We start from the raw sequence: 13,986 nt of genomic DNA on the forward strand, positions 1-13,986 counted from the left end.
AAATAAATTCTTAGTAAATGTACACATTATAAATTCATAGGTAAAGCTGCACCTCAGTCCAAGGGAAATTTCTGACAGAGCTCCTAAGCATTGACTGGGTTTCTTGGATAGTGGTGAGCTTCTTTCATTGGCAGTATTTAAATATAGCCAGGCATTCATCTGAAAAATATTTTATAGATGGGATTGGAACATCAGATTTAGTTTGGTTCAGAAGATATCGAGGACCGTCATAACACTTGGGTTTTACTTATAATTCCAAGATATAAACAAAACTTAAGATAGTTGGTCTATTCTAATCAGGTGTTTCTTATGAAAAGAAAGTACAGATTTTACCTATATGGATATAGAGCAGAAAAAATGATGTATTCATTTTTTTTTTCTCTGGATTCCTTCGACAGCAAATATTACCACTACTAAGCTCCCTAAAATCTTGGCGGCTAGAGAAGTCAGAGCTTAAAGAGTTCTTAGATTCATGTCTTATGGGAGATAGTCTGACATGACCTCGTCTTCAAGGTTACAGGCTTCTCGCTAATGCTACAACTTGATGAAGCCCGATCTTCATGAAACAAAGCTATCTAGTTCTCTTAAACCCCATGTATGTCATTCGTAAGACTGACCTGTTGTAGAGAAGATAAATCTATCCTGGGAGATTGTTATATCCTTGACAAAAGAGAGTTCAGAATGTAAACATATTTTTTTTGATGTGTTAAGGGAATAGATAATGACAGAAGCAAAGTATCACAGCGATATGTGAGCTGATTATAGTACAATGGAAAGGAGCATAGAATTTATGGTTTAAAACCTGAGTTTATTTCTTTTCTATTAAAAGATAATTTTTAAAAAAAGGTAAAAATCATAATTCCTGTGCAGGTACAAGAATGAACATGTGTTAAGTGTTCTATTTTATTCACCAGGGAGAAAACTGGAAAGATGTTAAGACAATTCGAAGGAGACCCCAAAGAACAAATATGTGTATTGATAAGAATATTAAAATGCATGTGCAAATGAAAGGCAAACCTGGCATTTTTCACAGATAAGAGAGAAGTAAATTGAATTTCCACTGGACAGAATTTGCATGTCTATAGACAAGAATTACTTGCATTGTTATCTGTTATCTATAACCAGATCACCTGGAAATTATGCTCTAGGCATTGTATAGTTTTCCACTGAAGCACAAAATTTTCCCTCCACTTCCTGTGTCCTGATCAGCTATGAGATCCTTCACGTGTTCTTTAGCGTTTGATGAGCTTTAGTTTTTGTTTCCTTAATAAAACTCCACCTTGAAGGGTTATTATGAGAATCTAGTGAAATAATGTGTAGAACATACCCAGTGCTCTACCATGTCCCCCTCAAAAACTGTTCATGATTTCACGGTAAGCCCTTCAGCATTGTCAATTGTCTACAATACCTGACAAACTCTGATAAAGTAGAGGAGAATGAACAGTACTGTTTAGAATATATTAAGAACTACTGACACATGTCGCAACATGCTCATGACACGAGTCACCAGAGCATTATGCTGAGTTAAAGTAGTCAGACACAAAGTCAATCCTATCAACTGAGACTCTACCACAGGCAAATCTGCGGGGAGAGAAAGACGTGAGTGGTCCTCAGAGGCCGGGGTGTAGGGAGAAGGAACTTCATGAAAATGGGAGTGGAGTGTTTGGGGGCTTCTGAAAATTCTCTCTCTCATGTTTGTGGTGATATATATTTGTTAAAACTCACTGAACTGTGCATTTACAATTGGTGAGTTTTGTTGTATGCAAGTTAGACCTGAACAGAACTGAGTTTTTAAAAAGTACGTGTGATTTGGACCTGTCTCCTTGAGCCAGGTGAAAACACATCTCCTTAGAGTTGCTCTTCTCATTTTGTCAGCGTAAAGCTAAGTGTATGTCAAGATCTTGTTTTGTGGGGTGATCAGTTTACCACCAAATGCCCTATCAACTTTATTAAATTGTAGGTGATTGTGGACAGCTAACTCAAGGCCTTGATTCTTCCAAATGGTAGAGGTGAAAAAGTGAAATCCTATTATCATTTGGGACTCTGACCTTCCACTGTCAATAAGCATATTGACAAAGCTCAATAAGCATATGTAACATTCTCCTTCTTAAAGGTGGCTGCTTTGTCAATAAAGTAAATATATATCCACATGCGTGTGTTCCTGTTGAACAAGTGTTGGGCGTGCACGCATGTGTGTTTGGTTGTTATTTTGATATTTCCTTGTTTTATGTTGTTTTTCAGAATATTTATATTCTCATGGACGTTACCAAAATGAATAGTTTATGTAATGAGCATAAAAACAAGGGAGTAACCCTGGCTGATGTGACAGTGCTGCATTTAAAATGGAAGTCTCTTCCTGCAGCTCTTCCCCTGCCTTTTGAGAGCCAGGCATTCCCCTCGTTGGTTATTAGCAGCAACTGTCTGGCTTGAACCCAGGTGCAGAAAACAGATGACTCAGTCTGACAACATTTCCATTTCCTTGGTAAGGATCGCTTATGAAGTGCCTTTAATCATTTATGAGTACGTTTCATTTGCTGTTTGCTGCAAACAGTTTGACTCTGCTGGGTTTGACAGCTTTCCGACGTTCTGCAAACAGCTGCAATAATAGTCTTGACAATGTCATTTACAAATGAGGTGCAGGCGGTACGAACAAAGCGACCGATACACTCTAAGTAATATGATAATGGGATGGCAAGCTGTATGGAAAACAAGATCGAAATGAGATTGTATCACCCGGTAGGGGAGGTAAATTCCTAGACAGAGAAAAGGATTGCTAAAATGCATCAGTTTTTAATCACGTAAACACCATGCTCACCAAGTTTTCTGACATGGTGGCTCTGGAACGTGTGGGGGTACTTCACCTCCTCCTATTGCTGCTGCAGCCCATTCCCACTGCCCACTGTAAATCTACCCCATTTTAGTGTTTCTCCAACCAGATTTTGAGATTCCTGAAAGCGAGCCTTTCTGTTACAGCTGTTTCTACTTCCGCTGTTTGGGGTAGTGTTTTATACATATCATCTGATCAGTTCAATTCTGATTACGTGGTTACTACCCACTCTTTCTTTAAATCAATAAGCTTTTTAAAAAATTATATACATATAAACAAATTTCTTCAAAGGGATACATATATTTATAAACACATATATGGACTTGTGTGTGTCTGTGTGTGCGTTATGCATAGCTTTGGAACAAAAATACATTACGGGATGGTTTTGAAGTGTGGGATTTGATGTGCATAATCTCTTTTGCTTAACGCAGTGAATTTGAAAGAAACGCATAAATTATTTGGCATCATCTGGTCTGAAGGATTGATCATCACCATTGAGATAGGTCATATGGGTGAAAAACTTGGCAGCTTTAGCATTCCTTCATTATGATTTTTTTTTTTTTTAAGAAATAGACTTTATTACTTTAGAGCAGTTTTAAGTTCCCAGCAAAATTGGGAGGAAGGTATAGAGGTTACTCATACACTTCCTGCTTCCATATAAACACAACTTACCCCACTATCAACATTCTATGCCAGAGAGATATATTTGCTATGATCAATGAAGCTACACTGACATCACAATGACCCAAAGTCCATTGCTTACCTCAGGGCTTAGTCTTCATGGCACATTCTGTGGGTTTTGAGAAATGTAAAATGGCATGTATCCACAATTGTAGTATCATACAGAATAATTTCACTGCCCTAAAAATCCTTCATGCTCTGTCTATTCATCCCTCCCTCACCACCAACACTGGCCACCACTGATCCTCTGTCTCCATGATTTTGTCATTTTCAGAATCATTAGTTGGAATCATACAGTAAGTAGCCTTATCAGATTGGCTTCTTTCACTTAGTAGTATGTATTTAAGTTTCCTCTATGTCATTTCATGGCTCAATAACTTATTTCTTTGAGCACAGAGTAATAGTCCATCATCTGGATGTACCACAGTTTATCCATTTGCCTCCTAAGGACATCTTGGTTACTTCCAAGTTTTGACAATCGTCAATATGGCCTCAATAAGTACCCACATGTAGGTTTTTGTGTGGACATAAATTTTCAATTCCTTTGGGTAAATACCAAGGAGTGGAATTGCTGGATCATACGGCAAACACCAGGCATTTTTCGTATGACAGCCATGTTATATTTTTCTTATGTTTTTGTTTTCCTATTTCATATGATGGACTTAAATGCTGAAGTATGTAAATCCAGTGTTTGATAAAATTGGATTAAAAAAATCAGCTATGGGGACCTAGGTGGTTCAATCAGTTAAGTGTCTGCCTTTGGCTCAAGTCATGATCCCAGGGTCCTAGGATTTAGTCCCGCATTGGGCACCCTGTTCAGCAGAGAGTCTGCATCCCTCTCTGCCCCTCCCCTTACTCATGCTCTCTCTCTCAAAAATAAATAAATAAAAATCCTTAAAAAAATAAAAATAAAAAAATCAGTTATACTTATTCTGAAAATACATTTCTAGTATCTGTTTTAAATTGTATTAATAAAGGGGTGCCTGGGTGGCTCAGTCGTTAAGCATCTGCCTTCAGCTCAGGGTGTGATCCCGGAGTCCTGGGATTGAGCCCCACATCAGGCTCCTCTGCTGGGAGCCTGCTTCTTCCTCTCCCACTCTGCCTCCCTGTGTTCCCTCTCTCACTGGCTGTCTCTCTCTCCATCAAATAAATAAATAAAATCTTTAAAAAAATTGTATTAATATCTTTTGACTTTCTTACCCCAAATAAATACATCTAAAAAATACTCTCTTTAAAGTGATTTATTATAAGAGCTTATAGAATAACTAAAGATTTAAAAAACATCAAAAAGATATATATAACTATATATGTAACAATAAATATATATAACAACTTCATAAATGATGTAATATGTCTATATATAATACATTAAAACACATTGAAGATTACAACATTGTACTGCTATTTTAGTAACTGTATAAAACATTCTAGAGTTCAATATTTTGTACCAAAGACTCATGATTTCATCTTAATATTCTATCATTACATATTTCCATTTTGTAAAATATTTCCTTATTAATAATACTATTTGCTGAGTGTTTACTTTATGTCAGGTGGTGATCCAAGAATTCTAATACACTACCTTATTGACTGTTCACAACTCTGAAGTGAATACATTATCTCCATTTTACAGAAGAAAAGACTGAGGCACTTTGGACATTAAATAACTTGCCCAATGTTATACATTTATCAGGCAGTGGACCTGGAAATTGAACTCAGACCATTTGGATCCACTACCCTCAACCTTATGTCTATACTAAATATATTCTCATTGCCTTATAAGTACATGTTAGATGCTGCCCTAGTGATGTTTAAATGAGATGGAGTCACGGTAAAAAATAAATATTGGCCTTAATTACAGGGGCGCCTGGGTGGCACAGTGGTTAAGCGTCTGCCTTCGGCTCAGGGCGTGATCCCAGCGTTATGAGTTCAAGCCCCACATCAGGCTCCTCCGCTATGAGCCTGCTTCTTCCTCTCCCACTCCCCCTGCTTGTGTTCCCTCTCTCGCTGCCTGTCTCTATCTCTGTCAAATAAATAAATAAAATCTTTAAAAAAAAAAATATTGGCCTTAATTACAAAACTTTTGAAAATATCTAAAACACCACAGTCAGTGAAAAACAAAATGGTCCTAAATGCTATATTTTTTGTGTCCATATAACAACCTATATGAGTGAGAATTAAAACTAGATTATGTGCAAAAAGAAAAACTGCTTTCTTAAATTGTGACAAAATGGGCCTTTTTATTTTCTCAAATTGATATTTAAGCTGTTTTATCATCTGTTCAATAAAAAGTAACACTGAATCTCTCAGAACAAATTAGCAGACATTTTTGACAAAAAATACACATTGATGCCTTTGAATTCTAAAGAGGTTTTTCTGACTCCAACTTAAGTATGAGAAGGTATTCTCATATGTCTTAGGAGTGCATTGTTTTCATTTTTATAAATTTTCTACTTTCAATTTTTTAGATTCTTAAAATCAGATCGATTTGTAGACTAGGGTCAAGGGCAAAGGGGGATCCATCTTGTTCCCCATGCCATTCCCGGTACTATAGAACCCAACATAGAGTAGAATTTTCATGAACAAATACAGAGTCACTTTATTAATTACAAAGAAATGAAATCTTTTCTCCAAAGAATACTCTCCTGACATTGAAATGAAATACCCAAGGTCATATAGAATGATTTTTAGTAAGAGAGCTGACTCTAGATCCCAGATTGTGTGATCCCAGCTCTGGCTGAGTAGGGAGAACAGGCACTCTGGAGTCAACCACACCTCGGCAACACTCCTCATCCCTTTCAGCCTCCCAACTCTCAAATGAGACAAATGCCCTAACTCACTGCGCAGCGGTAAATGAAAGGACGCAGAGATAGTTCCTAGTAGAGTACCTGGAAAAATTCATCTTTCTTCTTCCATTACTGCATGACCCACATCTCCACACAACCTCATTAGAGGTAGAGATTTTTCTGAGTTAGGTAGGAAAATGAAATAAAAGGTTTTTAAGTGAAGGCATATTTGAAATGAAAGAAGACACAGGGAATGAGTGCCGTGCCCAACTTGTAATGCAAAAGACAGAAGCTTTCTAAACACAGCTCCTGACTTCCAGCAAAAAAAAAAAAAAAGAATGTTCTTCCCTTTTCAACAGGGTGTTCTTCTCTAGCCACAGTTTTGGGCAGATTTCTCCCCCTTACAAATGTGCTAACTGCCTTGGGCTAATTTCTCCACTTAAGCAGGACATTCATCAACAGAACTTGCAGAAAATAATAATGCCATCGTTCATGAAAATGTTGGGCTATTCACTAACTAACTCTGAAGTGCTTTAAAAATATTAAGCACAGCATAAATGTTAAGAAATATTAATTACAAGGACAATGGCTGTAATTGAAGTCAGCTTTTAAATCTAGAAGGAAAAGATCATGATTATAAACTATTACCATCAGTAAGTTCATTTAAATCCTCCATTGTCTGTGGTGAGGTCTGTAATAAGAGCAGAGGATAATAAAAGTAAAAACTGAAGGACTCAGAAAAGTTGAGGGAATTAATCTTCCCGGCTACATGGCACAGATGAAAAGCTGTGGATTGAGGTGGGGAGCCATGCCGATGTGGTCTTAAGTTAGGACCCTGTTCACCCCGTCATTCCTTTGCCTTTATTTAAGAAATAAGAGCTATGTCTCAGGCACTGTGTTACCCTCTGGGTGCATGATGACCAATAAGGTAGATCCACTCAGTACCTTCCCAGAGCTCATGTGATCAGATGGAGCTGTTGGCTCTAACTTTGCCTTGTTGGTCTTCAATTTCTCCCATGCTAATGAAGACAATTTCTTTTCTCTACCCATTTCACAGAGATGATATTGGATAAATAGAGGTAACAAATATAAGAAATGCTTGAAAAATAATAAAAACTAAAATTAAAAGAGGGATCACCAACATATGGTGATTTTGCCATGGAACAAAAGCGCGAGCGTGGCTATTTGAGACTGGAATTCTTCCCTTGCCAGGGACCTAGTCCAAGAAGCAATAAATGTGAGTTTTGATATTCTCTCTCTTCTATTCTTTGTTTTGCATTTTGTTTAGAAAAGGCTATAATTTTTTTTTCTTCATTCTCCAAAAATAAAACTCAATGCAGGTCCGGATCTTAAAGTAAATTAGGGAGTGGATCAGAAATTCAAATGAACACAAAAAACAATCAAACCAGCAACCAACTGGGTTCAAGGAAAGGACTCATTAATATCTGATCGAATCATGTATGTATATATTTTTGCTTTTGGCTTGGGTTCCAAAAAACCATGAGCCTTTAAAGAGGCAAAGGTGAAGAAAGAAACTTCAGAAAAGCTAAATTGTATTTGGCAATAACAGAACTACGAGGAATTATTAAGGAAATCTTTGGAATACATCAACCAATTAGTTTATTATTAAGAACAATAATCACACTGTCCCTCAACTTTGGCCATGGAGTCTTCTTAAGAAAAGTCAGCATTCTTGAGGATACAACATGAAACAATCTGAGAACCTTAAAAGGAGGAAATGTCTTATGATTTGTACTTCACTAAGGGACTGTATAAAAATTCTCTGACATCAAATATGGTATTGCATGTAATATATCCTTCTTATGTCACAAGCAAAATTTTGAGGCCCAAAGTAAACTGTGTATTTGACATATTTCCCATTCCATCCTTAAGACTACCTGTGTTAACATTAAGTCCTGCCAGAAATGCTTAAATTCAAAATAGCTATTTATACATGCAATATATACATACAAATAGCTAACGTGGCAACAGTGATAATCCCACATTAGCTTCCAATTAGATTTACATTTCAATTTTAGGAGGAAATAGCAGGCAGTTGGGAACTGCAATCCTCACAAATAGAAATGGAAAGGATACCACATAAAACCATAATTACATGACTTAAGAAATATCTTTTCCCTGCATTCAAGGAAATTATGGGATGTTGCAGGTGATTATCAGTTTATGATCTGAACCTGCAATCTGTCCCTTTGTGTTTTCTAATTCTCTAGGCAACATGGAATTTAGGTAGAGGCAAGGGTAGCAGAGGAAGAACTGCTAAGTTGTCAAAACAGCAAAGTGGTAGGTATGCAGAGACTACCAAATTAAAAAGTATTAAACATTCATTTGATTATTGCCTCTAACTTTCCCTCGTTAGCAATAAATGCAGTAAAATGCACCTGAAAGTATTTAAAACAACTAAAGTAATGTACATTACACTTGGTTTCTTTTAAAAACAAATCAGCAGGCGTGTGTGCGCACACACACACACACAGTTTAAAGGATAGTAGAGAATGTGTATCGTACTGTATGCACATCTTGGTATTATGAAACAGGCCAAGATTATCAGAAAATAGACACATATTTATTCTAGAAATTTGAATTCTATGGTTTCACTGCTATATGTTGGAGGCAACACAGTAAAAAACATAACAATAAATTTTACCATTCATTTTTTGGGGGAGAGAGGGTAGTGAAGAGATGGCTCTTTCACTCAATGAAATGGTGAACATGAATGTGTGACTTGTTAATAGTTGAGAACTGGGCCTTTTGGAATGAAGCACATAAAAAGGTTTCAATTATCCAACAACTACTAAACGTGTATTATCTGTAAGCGCCTATGCAAGTGTTTTAAATATATCATCTTATTCTTTCTCTCTGAATGTGCTAGTTGATTTTACCATTTCAGGTTGAAATGGAATTTAGAAATTTAACTCATTATAACTGAAATAAAAGAACATTTCTTAGATTTAGGAGAATAGTGGATGGACTGTAGGGGAACAATAGAACAATAGAGCATAGTGTTTTATAGCATAGACCAACACAGCAATATAGCATGGTGATCGAGGTCAGGTGGACCTGAGTTTAAAGTTGGCACTGATTTTTGTCACCTTGGAAGAGTTACTTATTCTCTTGGTGCCTCAGTATCCTCTTTTATGAAAAGCTATGAGTACCTGACTAATAGACATGTAGTGACAGTTCAATGAAGCAAGATACATAAAATACTTAGCAAAGAATTGGAAACATAAGGGCTAGAATATATTAATTATTATTACTGTAACAAAAGTTCTTGCTATTACTGAAATATAACATACTGACATGCTCAGTGTATTAAACAAAGATCCTTAAAATCTGCAAACATTCTTACCTGCCATAGCTAGGGGTCCATATCATCCATCTACTGGAGTAAAGACATACACAGGGATCAGTGCTCTGGCTGCAGCTGATCAAATAATAGGCAGACTTCATCTTCCTAAACATGGCAATTTCTTTTGGATTATTTTTAATGTCCTAGTTCATAGGAGACACACTGACGTATAAGATGAGTCCTCCCTACACGTCATCGGTGGATTGTGTTCCTCCTGTTTCTAAGTGGTCAATTCTGTTACCAACTGAAAAGAAAAAGCAGAAATAATTTGGAACTATCACTGCCTGACCTTGATACAGAAAAGTCCCCAAAAGAGAATTGGATAAAGAAAAGGAAAGTTGAGCAAAAACAGATATCCATCTCAATCCCTCACAAAAATTTTCAGGAATTGCAGAAAACATGATACGAAAGCAGAGTGTCATGAAATCTGTGGGAAACAAGAATGCAACCCATCTGCAGATTAAAAAAAAAAATTAGGAATATCAGAAATCACCGAAGATGTGGGATAGGCAGAAAAGGCCTGCTAGAAAAGGTGTGATCTGGTCAACAGGTGCCTCAAGCTCAGAGATAGAAGATACCATGGCAGAGGGGGCTCTGGGGCAGTTATTCTGGCATTCAGTGTTGATGGACATTATTTGTCATACGCTGGGATGGTTCCTACGTGATATCTTGGCCTCTATGCTAGCAGTGAACATTAGAGGTATTTACCCTCAGGCTGGAAGAGTGAGTGTAGGTTTTGGGGACAGAGTAGCAGGTCAGTCTTTCAGGAAATGAGGGGGAAAAAATCAGCATGATGAAAAATGCCCAAACCTACTGGTAATGGTATAGCCTATTGGCTGCACGTAAATTCCCTTCTATGGAGTCCATAGAAGTAGCCTTTGAAAATGCATGCACAGACAGGCTAAAAGTCTCTAATAGAAAGATGAACACACAAACAAAAATCACCAAATATTAACAAAAGAGCAATTAAGAAAAACAATATGGGTGCCTGGGTGGCTCAGTTGGTTAAGCCGCCTACTCTTGGTTTTGGCTCAGGTAGTGATCTTAGGGTCCTGGGATGAAGCCCCACATTGGGCTCAGCAGGGAGTCTGCTTGAGGATTCTCTCTCTCCCTCTTCCCGTCCCCCTGCTCACACACACTTTCTCTGTAAAATAAATAAATGAATCTTAAAAAAAAAAAAAAAAACAATAAAATTTGAGCCAAGTTACCTCCCTGCCAAAAAATACAAATGGGTAAATAATTGTTATTAAGAAATAGAAGACTTCACAATGCGTAATCAATATTTCTAGAGTTATAAGGTGTTATATCCCAGAAAAAAGAACAGATTATTTAGAAAAAAAATTACAACTCTTACAAATGAAAATTATTACCATTCAAGTAAAAGAAAAAAATGGACAGAACTGAAAAACAGTAAGCAAAGACGTTAACTCAAGAGCTTACCACAGGAGTGGTACTCCAAAAATATAAAAGTAAAATATGAAAAATATGCAAGGTGATTAAAAAGTAGAACACAAGGAAATCTATCATTTATTCAACATATGCAGCATAAGAATGGTATATTTTTAGGATAGGCTAGAATATGAGAACAAATATAGTTCAGCATTTTGGATTGTTTTCTTAATTTCTCTTTCTGAAAGTTATTAGTGCATAGAAATGCAACAAAAGTCTGTGTATTATTTTTATATCCTGCAACCTTACAGAATTCATCTATTAGTTACAACAGTTTTTTGGTGGAGTCATTAAGGTTTTTCTATACATAATATCATGTTAATTGCAAATAGTGTCATGTTTTACTTCTTCCTTTCTGATTTGGATGACTTTTACTTCTTTTTTCTTACCTCAGTGCTCTGGCTAGGTCTTCCAGTATTATGTTGAATAAAAGTGGTAAGAGTAGGATTCTTGTTTTATTCCTGATCTTAGAAAAAAATTAATGGAGTTTTTCACATTTGAGCATGATGTTACCTGTGGACTTGTTATACGTGGCCTTTATTATCTTGAAGTACATTCTCTCTGCATCCACTTTATTGAGAGGGCATTGTTTTAATCATGAAAGGATGTTAGAGTTTGTTACTGTGACATATATTTACGGATTTGCATATGTTTAACTATCTTTGCATCCCAGGAATAAATCCCATTTGATCATGTTGTATGACCTTTTAATGTGTTGTTGAATTTGGTTTGCTAATATTATGCTCAGGATTTTTGTATCAGGGATGTTTCTGTTCATCAGGGATATTGGCTTGTAAATTTCTTTTCTCATAGTGTTCTTATCTAGTTTCAGTATCAGAGTAACACTGGCCTTGTAAAATGAGTTTGAAAAGAATTGGTATTAATTCTTTAAAAGTTTAGTAGAATTTGGGAACCTGGGTGGCTCATCAGTTGAGCATCCAACTCTTGATTTTGGCTCAGGTGGTGATCTTAGAGTTATGAGATCAAGCCCTGGGTCATGAGATTGAGCCCTGCATCAGGCTGTGTGCTGAGCCTGGAGCCTGCTTAAGATTCTCTTTCTCCCTCTTCCCCTCCCCAGCTCATGCACACACTTGCATGCATTCTCTCTCTCTCTCTCTCTCTCTCTCTCTCTTTAAAAAAAAAAAAATTAGTAGAATTCACCAGTGAAACCATCTGCCATCTGGTCCTCAATTTTTACTGGTTGGAGGGTTTTGAATACTGATACGATCCCCTTACTCATAATCAGCCTATTCAGATTTTCTCTTTCTTCATGATTTAATCTTGATAGTTTCTATATTTCTAGGAATTTATCCATTTCATCCAAGTTACCCAATTTGTTGGTGAGTAATTGTTCATAGTTTCTTATGATCCTTAGTACTCTGTGCTGTGTTATCAGTTCTAGTGTCTCCTTTTTCTTTTTCTTTTCTTAAAGATTTTATTTATTTATTTGACATGGAGAGAGGGCGAGAGCATATGCAAGTGGAGTAGCAGGCAGAGGGAGAGGGAGAAGTAGGCTCGCTGCTGAGCAGAGAGCAGGACTTGGGGCTCAATCCCACGACCCTGGGATCATGACCCAAGACTTGTGTTACTTATTTACAGAATCATTAAAAAATAATGTCAAACTCCTAGAGACAGAGAGTGGAAAAGTGATTGCTATGGGCTAGGTTGTAAGGAAAATAGAGAGAGGTTGGTAAAAGGGTACAAACTTCCAATTATAAGATAAGTTCTGAGGATCCAAAGTACAGTATAGTGAGTATAGCTGATAATTGTACATTGTATATGAAATTTAGTAAGACAACAGATCTTAAATGTTCTCATACACACAGAAAGCTAACCATGTGGGGGCTGACTGTATTAATTAACTTGGTGAGAATCCTTTACAAATATACACATATATCAAATCATCACATTGTATACTTTTAAATATATTTCAATTTTTATCACTTTATTTCAATAAACCTAGAAAAGAATAAAAGTGGCAAAATTGACAAGAACTCTTAAAATTCTGATTATCTTATAATCCATGTGGTAGTATTTGTGTTAGGGTAACATAAATTCCTCCATTTTTTTTTTTTTAGATTATTTATTTATTTATTTATTTGAGAGAGAGAGAGCACTAGCGGGGTTGGGGGGCAGAGGGAGAGGGACAAGCAGACTCCCTGCTGAGCAGCTTTTCCTGAAGTCTACTATGCATCAAGGCCAACTGTGACTTTTTTGTTGAATAATAAGGAATGCATAGCTCCACCAACATAGGAGAAAAGAGGAACAGACCATGCACAATGGTAGAACAATTTAAAAATTCAGTAACCAAATGAAAATAATATAATTAAGATATTAGCAACCATTAGAAAACAAACATCCTGGAAACATGAAAAATCATGGAGAGAAAGAATTACAGACCACATATAATGGAATGGAAGTTTGAGCCTACTTCTTCTAGATATTAAGGGCGAGCTGATCAGAACAACCCAGAATTTACGTCAGTTAGGCATCTAGCATCATTCTCATCACGCATGTTGTTAGGCTGAGTTACAAATGGGAGTCACTTTTCTAATGAGGAAGCCTCCTTGACTGCTATGTATCTGCATCTCAACTGATGACTCTTTCCATTTGGCAAATTATGAAGATCTCACACACCTCCCTCAAAAATGTCAGTTTCCTGTTATACAGCAATAATCAGAAACTGGGTTCAGGCTCTGCTTTCACATACTCCAGGTGGTGAAAGTAAAACAAAACATGTGACTAGATTAGAATTCTTAATTTAGTTACCTCCTTAAAATCAAGACATCAGCTGTTAAGTTGGAAAATTATCAAGTCCCATTTCTCTTTATTTTCGCCATCATACTCAATACATTTTCTCCAAGCAGAAAATTAGG

The sequence above is a fragment of the Ursus arctos genome, unplaced genomic scaffold (genome assembly GCF_023065955.2).
Source record: "Ursus arctos isolate Adak ecotype North America unplaced genomic scaffold, UrsArc2.0 scaffold_1, whole genome shotgun sequence".
In the NCBI taxonomy this organism is placed as follows: Eukaryota; Metazoa; Chordata; class Mammalia; order Carnivora; family Ursidae; genus Ursus; species Ursus arctos.